Source organism: Lottia gigantea, assembly GCF_000327385.1.
Source record: "Lottia gigantea unplaced genomic scaffold LOTGIsca_232, whole genome shotgun sequence".
Taxonomy (NCBI): Eukaryota; Metazoa; Mollusca; class Gastropoda; family Lottiidae; genus Lottia; species Lottia gigantea.
In genome coordinates, this window is record NW_008708659.1 from 79,883 (window position 1) to 93,920 (window position 14,038).

Here is a 14,038-nt window from a genome sequence, read left to right on the forward strand (position 1 = left end):
AGAATCGGAGCCTTAGATTATATATAAATGATGCACAACGAATTGAGCTCAATTTTAAGCAAAACGTGTTCTGGAATAACATGACATAAAAATACATATAATTTAATAGTTTGAGGGTAATATAAAACATATATTAATTTTAAGAAAGGCGTGTCCTGTAATAACATGATATATAAATATATATAATTTAATAGTTTCCGGTTAATTTAAAACTTACATCGCAATAGCTCAGCAAGATGCTTTTGAGGACACTGACATAAGGCGTTGGTTGATTGACGAAATATACATTGATGAAGACGAGGACCAGAAGGTCCAGATGGCGGATTCGTGAGCCTTATTTAAAATAAATAGTCAAAGGGCAAGGTGTTAAACCACAGAATATTGATTTAGTGTACCCAATAATGGGTTAACTGACATCCTATAACACTCTGCAAATGGATCACCAAAAACCAAAAAAGCACTTCGTCTATTTATTCTTATTAGACCCGTATTAGTTCGAATCATTTTAAATAAAAAAAACCCAAAAAAGTGAAATGATATGAAAATAATAATTTAAACTGTATTGCTCGTATTTATTTTTAGATATTTTGTTAGTATTGTTGTTATTTTATTATGTGATCTAACAATAAATATTAGATTTAGTTTATTTATTTAGTCTTTTATTAGGGTCGTCTTTATTTGGTCCATTATGAACTACAGTGCTGAACCCATCTTGACTGTAACCAGAAGAAACTACTCGTATTGGGACTGAAAGAGTATAAGCACTGCCCTAACAATAGACAACGTTTATATGATAAGTGATAACCCACATGTGCAGTTTAAATTCAACAATAACAATTATTCTATAGTTGTAAAGATTTTTGCAATATTAAAACATAATCTAAAACATGTTGTTATACAGAGTCCATGCTGTGCAATCTTCAGACAACTGACCTATTTCAGCCTGCATCCCTACTTCGATATAAGTTCGGAACAGTTGTTTACAGACGAGAGCTAATCGGGATGAACACGCATTATACAATTTCACTGCTAAGAGAAACGGCTTAGAGTGGCAACATTTTCTGTTGTGATTTTCGATCATTTAATTATTGGTCCCGAAAAACACCACGGCCTATCGTTCTGCTGTTGACAGAAAATCAACAAGTCCTCTCAAAGACAGCATGATTTGAATTGCCGAAGTAGAATGCAGATAGACAAAAAGTGAATTTTCGTATTTGAAACTCGTTTAACAATGAGGTCTTAAACTTAGCACTTAACGACAAATTATGCCAGGCATCAGTTATTACTTCGTGAAACCTATCGCTAGTTTCAGTGACTTTTGCTTCTCTTCCTGGGATGGGAAACCTGATATTTCATAATAACAGGACCAACTCAATTTTATTTGAAAGGAGCATGTCCATGCCAAGCACCTTGAGTCTTCTTTTTCTAATTCAAACTTTTTTTTACAGGAAATGTAGGTAGAATCAGTATGTGTCAAAAGGTGAAGGGTGCGATTTTTGTATCATTAGGATAGCAGGAATGCGTCTGAAATCTCTGAGCAAATCAATAAGCCTGAATAGATATTTTTATGTATAAATAACATTCCAATCGAAGCAGATGTTATCATTGAAATAAATCATAAAATTTAAGCGTAAATCATTTAAAGTAGGTTTTAAACAGAACAGGTGTTCACTTATATTTGAAATTTGGTAGGTAACTAAAAGATAGGCTGCACAATTGGAACTAAATAGATCAAAGTTAAATTAAATTAAATGCTGGACACTATTCTATACATGACGGAGAGGTCGTAAATCGTAAATCCTCCGTCTATTCATGGCAATTTAAGAAGGAAATAAAAGGTAAAAAAATAATATTTTAAATTCATTTAGTTAATTTTTAAATGATACTTCTATCTTTAAAACATGAAATGAAAAGGCGACAGGTGTTCTAGAAAGATATAAATTAAATAGACCTGTCTTCAAATCTACATCAGAGTGGTGCTTAAGACTCAACATGAAGCAGGTTTTGATTACTACATTTCTCTTGTTGGTGTTAGTGGATGCTGCATCATCCAGGTATTATCGATGGTTTAGATGGCATCGCTCCTCTCGAAATCTTCTTAGGAGATGTAATAGACAAAGTATTCTCGATAAACTCTGTCCAATGGGTAAGAAATTCTTTTATAAAGTAACATCTAGGCTAATGTTGTTTTCCTAATTAGTATAGATTCAACATTAACTGTCAGAACTACAGATACAGTCTGTAACTGATCATGTAAATAGCATATTTTAGAAATATTTTTAGATGTAATTTACGACTTTTTTTTATCAAGGAAATTGTGCATACTTTAACGTGCACAGCCTGTAGTGCACAAAGATTTCAGTTTAAAAGAAACTTTTAAGTTAAGCTCTATGGCTTTTCTACGCTTATTGAGTATAAACTATCAATGAACTTATTTTAATTAATCCTAGAACTGCACTGCCGACCCTTGTACAGGGTTGCGGTGTAAGTAATTTATTTCAATAATAACCCTTTTTCTGTTTATTTTTATAGAAGATTCTTGTTCTGATGTTGATTGTAATCGTAATGGTGTGTGTGTTGATGGTACTTGCAATTGTGATCCAACGTTTACAGGCGCCAATTGTGAAAGTAAGATGAATCATTTCTTTGTCCTTATATTTGACTTAATTGTATATCACTTTCAATGAATTTAATATTTTCTGTTATCAAACTTAGGCATTAGGGTTGTATCAGTTGTGCGTAAATACAAATATTTATGAACTACTGTATAGGTTCTAAATCTAAGTAAGTTATGCATACAATGGGACAATACTTACTCATATGGGCATTTGTTAATTTGTTACGCTTTACTATTGTTCAGTCTTGAAATTGAATGGCTACGCCAAAATGTAATTGCCTAGTTTTCATCTTATTGACCCTTACTTATCAAAACTAAAAAGATATTTCAGATTTTAATGAGATACTTGGACTTTTACAATGTTTTTGTTAAAATGATAACAAATTCCATGGTGTCCAGGATGCGTATTTGAGGCTACTTGACGATCATCTATATAAGAATTCCTATCTTTTGGTGCCTTCCGGCCAAAGGGGAATTTAAAGGATATAACACCATAGAATTTAAAGCAAAATAAACGTATGTAGCATCCGATGTTGCTGATCATGCCGGAAAAGCCTTTTCAGATGTACAATTGGAATGGAGCCCCGAATTCAGCAGTTTTAAAACTGATAAGGCCTTTGCAACGTTTGGTCGGTAGAAAGAGGCCACCAAATCTCGAAGGGATGATACAACGATCAAAGGCGGTTATCAATCCATGAACTGTCGTCTCTATCGCGTTCACAAACCACAGTTTAGATAACTTAAGCATATCTTATAATTCAGATAAAAACCCTAGTCTCTATTGTGTCCACAAACAAATTTTGGAGCATAATCCCTATGTCAAGGACAATAACTCGAAAAAGGTTTATCGAAAATCGTCATATTCGAACCACGATCTCATCAATATAATTGATCACACCGAATTCCATTATTATGGGTTGAAAATTGTAGTCACTTTTGTGTTCACAAACAAATTTTGACGCGTTTTTACTAAGTCAATGGCAATAACCGTTGATTGAATCTAGTTTTCAATCGATTTTGATCATTGGAATTAATAAGATCTCGGACTTGACGCATTTTCGATGCACGGTTTTTTGAGTTATTGTCCTTGACTTCGTAAAAACGCTTCAAAATTTGTTTGAGCGCACATTAGAAGCAACAGTTTTCAACCAATTTTGATGAAACTTGGTATGATCATTGGAATTGATACGATCTCGGACAAGTTTTAACTTGACGTAAATTTGATGAACGGTTTTTGAGTGGTTGCCCTTGACTTATGAAAAACGCGTCAAAATTTGTTTGTGAACACAATAGAGCCTACAGATTTCAACTGATTTGAATGAAATTTGGTGTGATCATTTATATTGATGAGATCTTGGACAAGTTTGAATTTGATTTTTTGATGAACGGTTTTTGAGTTATTGCCCTTGACTTAGGAAAATTCGTACTTAAAAGTCAATAAAAACTGTTTTATCATTTCTGACAGCTGTCAGTGGGCGTGCAAGCTATCTTCACTAAGACTAAGGGCAATAACTCAAAAATAGTTCATCGAAAAATCGTCAAACTCCAACTTGACCTAGATCTCATCAATATAAATGCTCACTCCAAATTTCATTAAAATCGGATAAAAACTGTAGTCTCTATTGTGTTCACAAGCCAATTGTGGACGGACGGACAGGGGCGACGACAATATACGACCACATTATAATGTATGTAAAAATGCTGTGTGAGCAGTACGGTTACTTTGCCTGTAAGTGATATTTAGATAATATGTAAAGCAAGGTTGATCAGTCATATTTATTAAATGATGTAATGGACGAGAGTCTATCTTTTTGGGCACTTGCTCATCGTTTACCTGCCCTTTTGAAATTGCTATGTGGAAGTATTCCACGCTTTGCGTCTCTATCATTAAAGACAAGTAATAATCCGAAGCATCTGCCTCTCTCCCAACCTCTGACTGGAGTAGGGTCAGAAAAACTCCCATTTTATATGAATTGTTCACGTCAACGAAGGTGAAGACAGATGTTTCGTATTATTTTTTAATCAGTCTTCCTATAGCATCGGGCTCTGAATTAGGTTATATGCATTAGGTTCTTCAAGACATTTGTTCGCTCTTAAAAAGAAAGTTACCAACTTCCAATATTATTTAACATACGTATATAAAAGGTTATAGGACATAAAAACATAGTGAGACACTCAGTGAATTTACCGAAAAAGGATCAGCTAGTGCTCTAGTGTTACAGTCGAATTGAATTAGACAAAATCTTCGCTCTGTTTTTTTATTTGCTTTTATTTCTAATACAGGCACTTCAATTAGGGTCTGACAACAGCTTCCCTGAACGTTCGTTAAATTCACCTTTTGACCTAACCTGATAAACACTGCATCACAAAATGCCAGCAGAGAAATTTAATTGGTTAAAGCTGATGTCAGAGTACACGTCATCGAGTTAGGTCATTAAAGGTTAATTTAACGAACGTTTAAGAAAGCTGCCTTTACATCCTAACTGAAGTGGCTATATTAAAAAATAAAAGCTAATAAAAAAAAAACGGAACGAAAGTCTGGTCTATATTAGTTAGACTGCCAGTGTTAATTCATTTATCATTATTATTCACTATAGCTGAAGATGTTTGCATTGATGACAATTTTTGTTTTAATAATGGAACATGCATTAACAATAGCTGTGGATGCACCAACCAATTTGGTGGCGATAGATGTAAGTAACTGTTGCCTTCTTAGTCGCTTTCATACTGCTGGTGGGACTTCGGAAATTTGCATACTAATGACATTAGATTTTCTGAAAGAAATGTCAGTCTTATTAAAAATTGACGGGATAATGTGAACAATAGGTCAAGAAGGCCAGTGTTAGACTTTACTGTAGTGGTTACGTACATTCGAAACTAAGCTAATAAAATACGAACGGAAGTTAAGTCTAATTTTAATTTCTGTCCTTCGACAGATTTAGAAAAAGGGTCTATCATACTAGTCCTTAGGGGAACCTTTAGTTGTCATTTTAGTTCTGGTATCTAAACCCTTGAAGGCCAAAGGTCGGACCTGTATTGCCACTCTCATAACATGCTTGCCACTGCTTATACAGCAGTACTTTTCCCTGTAGGTTTTTTCAATATAACTACCTACCAACAGCCTTTTCCAATGGTTAAGAATTATCAAATCGTTAGTTTCCATTTATTAGCTATCTTCTCTCTAATGAACTATTCTATGAAACTTGTTCAATTCGGTATGCTTGTATTCAAGCTGATGATGTACTCAAATTTGTCAGAAATTAAACCATAAATCAATGCGGGAGCATGCAGACATTGCCAAGGAAACGTCGGTTACAATTGAGATTATCTGAATATTGTACATTATTAATGTACTCACATAATCTATAATATCTATAATATACTTTCATCCCATTAAAATATTTTTTTAAAAAGAACCATAATACTCACGTTCCCACCTTGGAGTATTTAGAAATGAAATGAAATGAATGGAGTTTTACGTCCTATTCTTCTGCACCTTGTGGGCTAATGAAGACGGGCAACGCAATGCAGGGTGCCATGAGGGAATTTTTGCCAGGACAGCGGCATTAGCCTGCTATTTTTCGATTTCCAACTGTCGAGGAACCTTTAACGTGCACAGCCTGTAGCACACGGGGCCTCGGTTTATTGTCCCATCCGAACGACTAGACGCTTTTTCAATGTCAGCCCCTATTACCTGCATCACTGACAGGGGGAAACCGGGTTGAAAAATCCGAAGGTATTATCTCGACCTAAGCCGGGATTGAACCCTGAACCTTCAGGTTAGCGAGCAAGAGTCTAACTCACTGAGCCATCGCGGCTCCCTTTGAAGTATTTAGAGGTGAAACGCTTGTCCCTAAACTTCGCAGAAAAGTAGGACGTAAAACTTCATTTCATTTCCTGAACTTTGCAGATACGTTTTACCATTAAATGAAGCCATTGCGTTAGATCTCTAAAGGCTCTAAGATTTTCTCATTCGTTGTCTTTAAACGTGTCAATATATACATAAATATTGTAGTTGATCCATCATCATTCAATGACTAACATAAAAATGACTACCTTTAGCCTGGCATTAGTGAGACAAACCGTGCGTCCCATACCCCTTTTATGGCCGTGATCTGCTGCAGAAGGTCCTTGAATTAACTAGAAATCGTCTTTCTAAAATATACTTTATATAGATTAACTTCACGTTGTGTTTTTAGTGCAATTTATGTAATAAAGAAATAATAGACACAAGTCAATCCAAGCCGAGAAAGAAAGTAACGCCAAACGTGAAAAGTTTTAGGAAGCCAAGTTTTACAATTTTTACAATTATTTTTAAATCACAAAATTGTTAGTGTACGTTGTACGAAGAATTACTTTACAAGTGGTTGCCTCGCAAGATACACCTACTTCCATTAAAAAAATAAATTTGTATCAAGTGCGGTCATCAATCTCTATCAAATCGGACCAAATATTATCTAATTTGTCCAAGATATTGATGTCAAGGGCAATAACTCAAAAGCGTTCTTTAGAAAATCGTCAAATTCGAACTAGACCAAAATCTCATAGATGTAAATGATAACTCTAAATTTCATTAAAATCAGATAAAAAAAAAACTGTAATGGGCATATAAAAGTCATTTACGACGTATTATTTGTGTTTCGAGTAAATTGATTTAGAACCTTCCAAATTAGAAGATAGTAGAAGCCGTTCAAGATCAATCTTCTATAAAGGTGCGAATAGTCGGTGTGCGGTGTGGTGTACGATACGGAATTATCGAAACAGGAGGAAATAGAAACGAATCGTGTCCGGATCCGACGTCGTGTGTTTACTTGTTCTAGTTTGTCCTGAATCGATAATTCGATAAACCGTACACCGAACCGGACATCGTCTTTTCTGGACAGTAGAATTGAATTATTAATTATGTTGTATAAAAAACCCACTGAAGTCGCCCCAACTACAACGAAAACTCGTGGAATAAAATACCTTAGGAACTTTTAAAAGGTGTCTTCTTACTACATGTATAAGATAGTGATTAAACCCACCCCTTAAAAGTAAAACGTGTTTCTCAAACGTAAGACTTATACCTTAGAATAGAGAACTTGGGTAAGACGTGTATCTAAAAGAAAGAACCTACCTTTAAAGAAATTTGCATCCAGTGGTTTATACTTTTCTGCATAATGTGCGCTAAGACGGGCAACGCCATGTAGGCTACAATGAGAGGATTTTGCAAGGACAGTGGCATTAGCCTGCTCTCTTCAATTTCCATCTGCCAAAGGATCTTAAACGTGCACAGCGGTTTATTGTCCTATCCAAACGACTAGATGCTTTTTCCATGCCAGCCCCTCTTACCTGAATTGCTGACAGGAGGAAACAGGGTTGAAAAATCAGATGGTATTATCTCGAGATATGCAGGGATTGATCTCTGGACCTCTGAGCCACCGCGAGGCCCATGTATGTTTTTCAAATTGTAAAAGACTTACTTATCTTTTTCGTGCATCTAATTATTTGAAACGGCCTTCTGTGAATGTTGTGCTCTGCAACATATCACGGCATGTGTTTGGCTTCGACGAGCTGGTTTATACGGTAGACTACGTTTTGCATAACTTTTAAATATTTTCAATAAACGTATATTCCAACTATTTAAGGAAGTTGCCGGCACTCGGCTTTTGTTGTTTTCTTATTCGCATAATAAAAAGAGCTATAAACATCGTAGGGCTATGACTTTTTTCAGGTCACAAAGGTCAAGGTCACGATATACGAGTCTTGAAAGTTGTGAAAATTACTGTTTTCGGACGCCCGTAAAACCGAAAGTAAGCGTCGGACATCAAAATCAAAATGTAAATAAACATGCTTGATCAGTTACCTTGCAAAGGTCATCGTCGGTAAAAGTCAAAAATAAAATTAAACTGTAATATGGCCAAAGCAGTAACCTATTTTCATATAGACTTTGTATGTGATAAATTTCTAACTCAGATGTACCACATCCACCCCCTTAAATTATGCCCAATATTTCAAGCGTCTACAGCTATCTGGTCATAAGATCTTCACAGTTTTGGATTAAAGGCTAGCAAAAATCTAAATTACGCATAGTTATTAGCAAAATGTTCTAATTTTAAAAAGGTCAAATTTGATCAAATCATTAAGGAGAGATTAAGGATTTAAGAGAAATTTTTACGCATGTTAATATGGTCACGTGTTGAAAATCGAGATTTTAAAATGGTTATGAATTTTTTCTTACCCGAAATGAAAGAAAAGAAAAATTGAAAAAATAAAATACGGCCCCAATATATTTTTTGCAATCAGTTGTGATTTCCAGATATATCAAATGCACGAAAATCGCATTATACCCTGATGTTATTTCGTTGTTTGTGCTGTTTCCTTATAACAATAATTATAATGAAATGAAATAAATGAAAATCTCTACTTTTTGTACAAAATATGTTGTATATATTGTGTATTATTTTGTGTACTTTATTTTGTACGAAATATATGTGTACTTTTTGAATGACAGTTTTTATATCCCGAAGTGTGAAGTGTAACCAAAAAAATGACAAGTAAAAAATAAAATGATTAGAGTAAAATAATGTGAGGTTCATTAGCACAGTCAGTCCTTGGTTCTTTACATGACGACATTTTCTTTGTCACGTAGAACAAATGGCGGTTGTGGGATCCGATCTCGATCGGCATGTGATAGTTCGAAAACCTTCTTTATTCCTGTCGACCCAGCTGTAAATGGGTACGAAAAGATCAATGCCAAGAGGTTTTGTCATGGACCAGCTAGTAGAAAGGATCCTTAACTGTAAACCTACGTTGTAAAATATAGTTCTTTCTTTATTAATAGAGGTTTTTGTTTCCATTGGCTAGAGGTTTCGTTTTGAAATATAATAGATTCAACTTTCATTACAGGTGAAATCTGCATTAATTTTGAAGATTCTTTTCAAGGAAGTTTTATAAGTTTTGATATATTCACCATTTCGTCATCTGTTACACCTGAGAACTCCAGTTGTGCAAGCCTCTGTGCGAGAACTGACGGTTGTACTGCATCTACCCTTAATGTTGATGGTACCTCATGTAGCCTATTCAAATCACCAGCAGTTGGGGCTGTTTCATTATCACCGATTGCTACTATAGAAGAATGCACAGAGTTGTGTTTATTGGAAGTTACTTGTATCACTGCTCTCCTTGAGGAAGATTTCTGTTTGTTACTCTCGATACCTTTTTCAGCTCTAACTCCTGGATTTGAAGACGCGCAAATTGCTGAAAGAGTTTGTAGTGAGTGATGTAAATGTAAAACATTGTTTACGGGACAAAGGCATTAAAGGTGTATCAGTTATATTTCGTCGTCTTTTAATAATCACGAGCTTTATTATGCTTAAATTCCATTCATAAACTAGAAATGTTTGGCACGGATCAGTAAGCTCCGTATTTTATGTTTTCAGCATCTATATGTCAGTGGGTGTAAATCACCGAATTTGGTCAGAAAAGACTCAAACATCTAGTTTACATTCGCTGCATTTATATTTCGTAAACATATTTAAAAGGTAATTCCGCGATCTGCAATGTTTGGCGCAATGCCAAAATGATTACAGTTTTTATTAGGTACACTGTCATCAATTGCAAAAAAGAAAAAAGAAAGAAAATAATGAAACCAACACAGTTTCGAGCTCCTTTTAAAGGCGCCCCTTATTTCAATATTATTTAATTTTTTACAATCAAAAACCTCCCATCAGTCATACAGGTTACTAGTCATACACCTTCTTATGACCGATAGTCATACAGTTGAGTAGGGGGTAATTAAAGCACTCACTTTAAGCTATAATGGGATGGGATGGGAGAAGAGAATAAGATCCCTGCCTTTGTCACAGAAGAGCAGTTACAGATTCAGCAAGAAGCTGAGACAATTTACACGGATAGTACCTTTACCTACAGAAGAATTTTCAGACTTTTGAAGACATGTTGCAGACATCCTGAACAGACAAATTGCCCCCATTTGCCTGCAGACAAATTTCGAGGAAGCATCAGTTGGAGTTCCAAAACGCTGAAGTCAAAGACACAAACACACAAGAACTCGGGTTCTCTGTAGCCTACAGAGAAGATCCAATAGTGGATTAGACTAACGGAAGGGAACCAAAAAAAAACAGCAAATGAGTCCTTGTCGGTTTATAAGTCAGATAAAGCACTGTCCCTCTGTTTTTATGATATTTAAACCCTTTTCACTCCGATACTCTTGAGTCGAAGAAAGTAAGTCAGAACACGTTCATTACGATCGGCTCCTAAATTTCGCCATGGAAAATGTCGTAATTAAATGACTTACTATGTTAAACCACCGACATTCAAGGTTATTTATCCATCCTTAAAACATGTGGCAGTAGTTTGTTAATCAAAACGGAACAAATCTTGCTCTTGACCGAAAACTGACTTTTGCCATTGGATGGTAGAAATGATGATGTAGACATTATTATTTTACCAAATCTGATATACAATACAAAATGTAAGACAAAACACATCGCTCGAGCACAACTTGCCACTAGTGTCTACTGGAATTAAATAACGTAATCTGTATTGTTTATAAATCTAAAATATTCTCAGATAAATAAAGTTTTTTGGCAAAGGTGTGCATCTACAAACGTGGTCAATTCAGCCGACGACCATTGAGCTAGACTATATGTATAGGGGGTCTGGAGTTTTTTTTTTTTTAAATCCTCGAAATATTATATATAAAATTCCGCGATGTTATATGTTATATCTGAAATCTCCGGGATTTATATATAATATTATTATGTATGAGCATGGATATCGCTTTTTACATAACTTTTGTTGATGGAAATGAAAAAAATATAATAAATAGATCAGAATATTACGTCATAAGCCCAATGCCAATAATTTCATTTAGTGACTCGATGCCGGATCACCTACACATCCAGTAGAATTATTGCTGATTACGACCATTTAACACAATGTCGATCAAAAAAGCTCCAAAAATGGATGAAAATTGATTATTGATCAATTAACACAATTGACCCACAAATTCCAAATAACTCGATTCCAGTAACTCAACATGAGATCAGACAGGATCATCAGACACAAACTTTCCTTAAGAACTTTATCTGATGTGTACTGGTCTAACTGGTTTCCGGCAGCTCGAATAGAGCTCATCAGGGGCAAGTGTGAATTCTTCGCCTCAGTTCATAGCCTTCTGAATTCAGATGCCTATTTCCATTAGTGCGAATGCATTACCAACATTTCTCGATTCCTGTTGAATATGTTATGTGTCACTAAATTTGAATTATTGTAATCTTCCATAACATGAAATGATTATCTGGAGAGGATTTTTCTAAGTTTATGTAACTTGCATCCCATCCATTTGTATGATCAATATAACGTGTTAAATCAAAAAGGATACCTACAATGCAGAAGCGATGGCTACAATACGGAAGAAATACCTATAATATTGAATAAAAAAATCCAAGTAAGAACAATTTGAACCACAAAACGAAACTCGAAATCCATAAAATAAAAAACATTGTCAATGCGATGCGTACAGGGATGAATACTACAATGCCAATGGTTGCAACAGGTTGACCAAACTTGGTGATATTATACAGTATCGCCCCCAAAGGTTAAAAAGGAGTGTATAACTAAAAGTTGAATATTTCATACTGCTAATTGTTACTGAACTGCCAAATATTTTTATTTAAATCAAAGCTGCCAGTGGGCGCATATTTTATTACCTTGCCTGGCAAGCAGTCAGATTGCATAGATTCGAACGTTGTGCAGTCTCAGAAAAGCGGCCTTCTGAAGAGGTTGTCCCCAGAGGATTCAGTATTTAAACATGCTTTGCTTAAACGGTATGAATTAACTGCCGATGGATTTTGTCGGAAAGTTTTCTAAAATAATTTTGCGGAATCTAAAACGAAATCGATGGTAAAGCGACTTGGTATTTCTTCTGTGTTTTTCTATCCAATGTGTACCAACGTCTTCTGGTATATTTGTATACATCGAATCTTGCCTGGCGGACATTCTCACTTTGTAGATGTGAAAAAAGCTCTGTAACTTAGCACATAAGCACAGAAAGATTTTAAGCTATATGAAAGCTGGCTGCGACCATATTGCCCTCGACACGCCCACGAGAAGCCGAGAGATGACAAAGCGAGGCAAAAGGTAAATTTTCCTCCCCTTTTTCTACTCTAGCTTTCTTGATTTTTTCATCGCTTTGCCATGGAAATGTGGACGTATATTGGTCCGTCCGTCCGTTCACATTTCTTTTAGGCGCGATAGAGGCTACAGTTTTTATCCGATCTTAATGCAACGCGGTATGCATTTGTAATAATTGGATGACCAGTTTGTGACTTATTGTCCTTGACTTAGTAAAAACGCTTCAAATTTGACTTGTAGGCACAATAGAGGCTACAGTTTTTAAGGTTACAGTTTTTTTTATCCGATCTTGAAACTTGGTATGCATATTTATATTGATGAAATCTGTCAAGTTTGAAATTAGTAATAATCGGTTTCAGAGTTATTGCCCTGGCTTAGTAAAAACGCATCAAATTAGAATTTGATGAACTGTTTCAGGTTTTTGCCTTGACTTATAGAATTAATCAATAGATTAATTGAAAATTCATTTTTAAGCCACTAAAGATTTTGTTATCATTTCTGACAGCTGGTAGTATGTATGTTACCTTGCCTCTCAAGCTATCATTTACTCTCGCTTTCTCGCGTTTCTTTCTCACATTCTCGCCTTTTTCCTCGCCCTTTTCCTCGCCTTTCTCCTCGCTTTCTCACCTTTTTCCCTTTCCATTCATCTTTATCAGTGCACATTAATTTTTAAAATTTTAATTGAATTATTAAAATATTTAAAAAAAAACATACGAAATTTATTTCGAAAGAATGTTAATCAAAGTAACACACATTCCTTAAAATTAATAAGATGTGCTTTTGTTCCATGCATGTGGTATTTTGCATTTGTATTTATAATCGGTACCCATGTTGGTCACATTATTGGTAATCGAATGAGAATCTAGCTTTAAGTCGATTTTGTTTAAAGCATAATAATTGTTTACGAAAAGGGGTGGATAACAACCAAATGCGTCTCCTTTCTTAATTGAATCTATCCGAAAATTAACTCATGTTTACCCCTTTTTCTTCATTTCATCAGATAACGACAAATTGTGTTTTGTACTTTGTTATCATATAAAGAAGTGTGTATATTATTCCATATATATTCCATTGTGTTTGTGTTATAAGCCTATTATGTAATATAACTATGGTCCTTGGATTCGATTTATCGATGAAATAAGTATTCGTTTATAATGAAATTATCATAAACTAATGAATATGCCTATCAACTGACGTCTTATGCCATGTTAAACCTGATCTGGAATTTTGTTTTCTACCAACTTAAGGAGGATAGGTTGTAATTTGGTACTAATGACAAAGTAC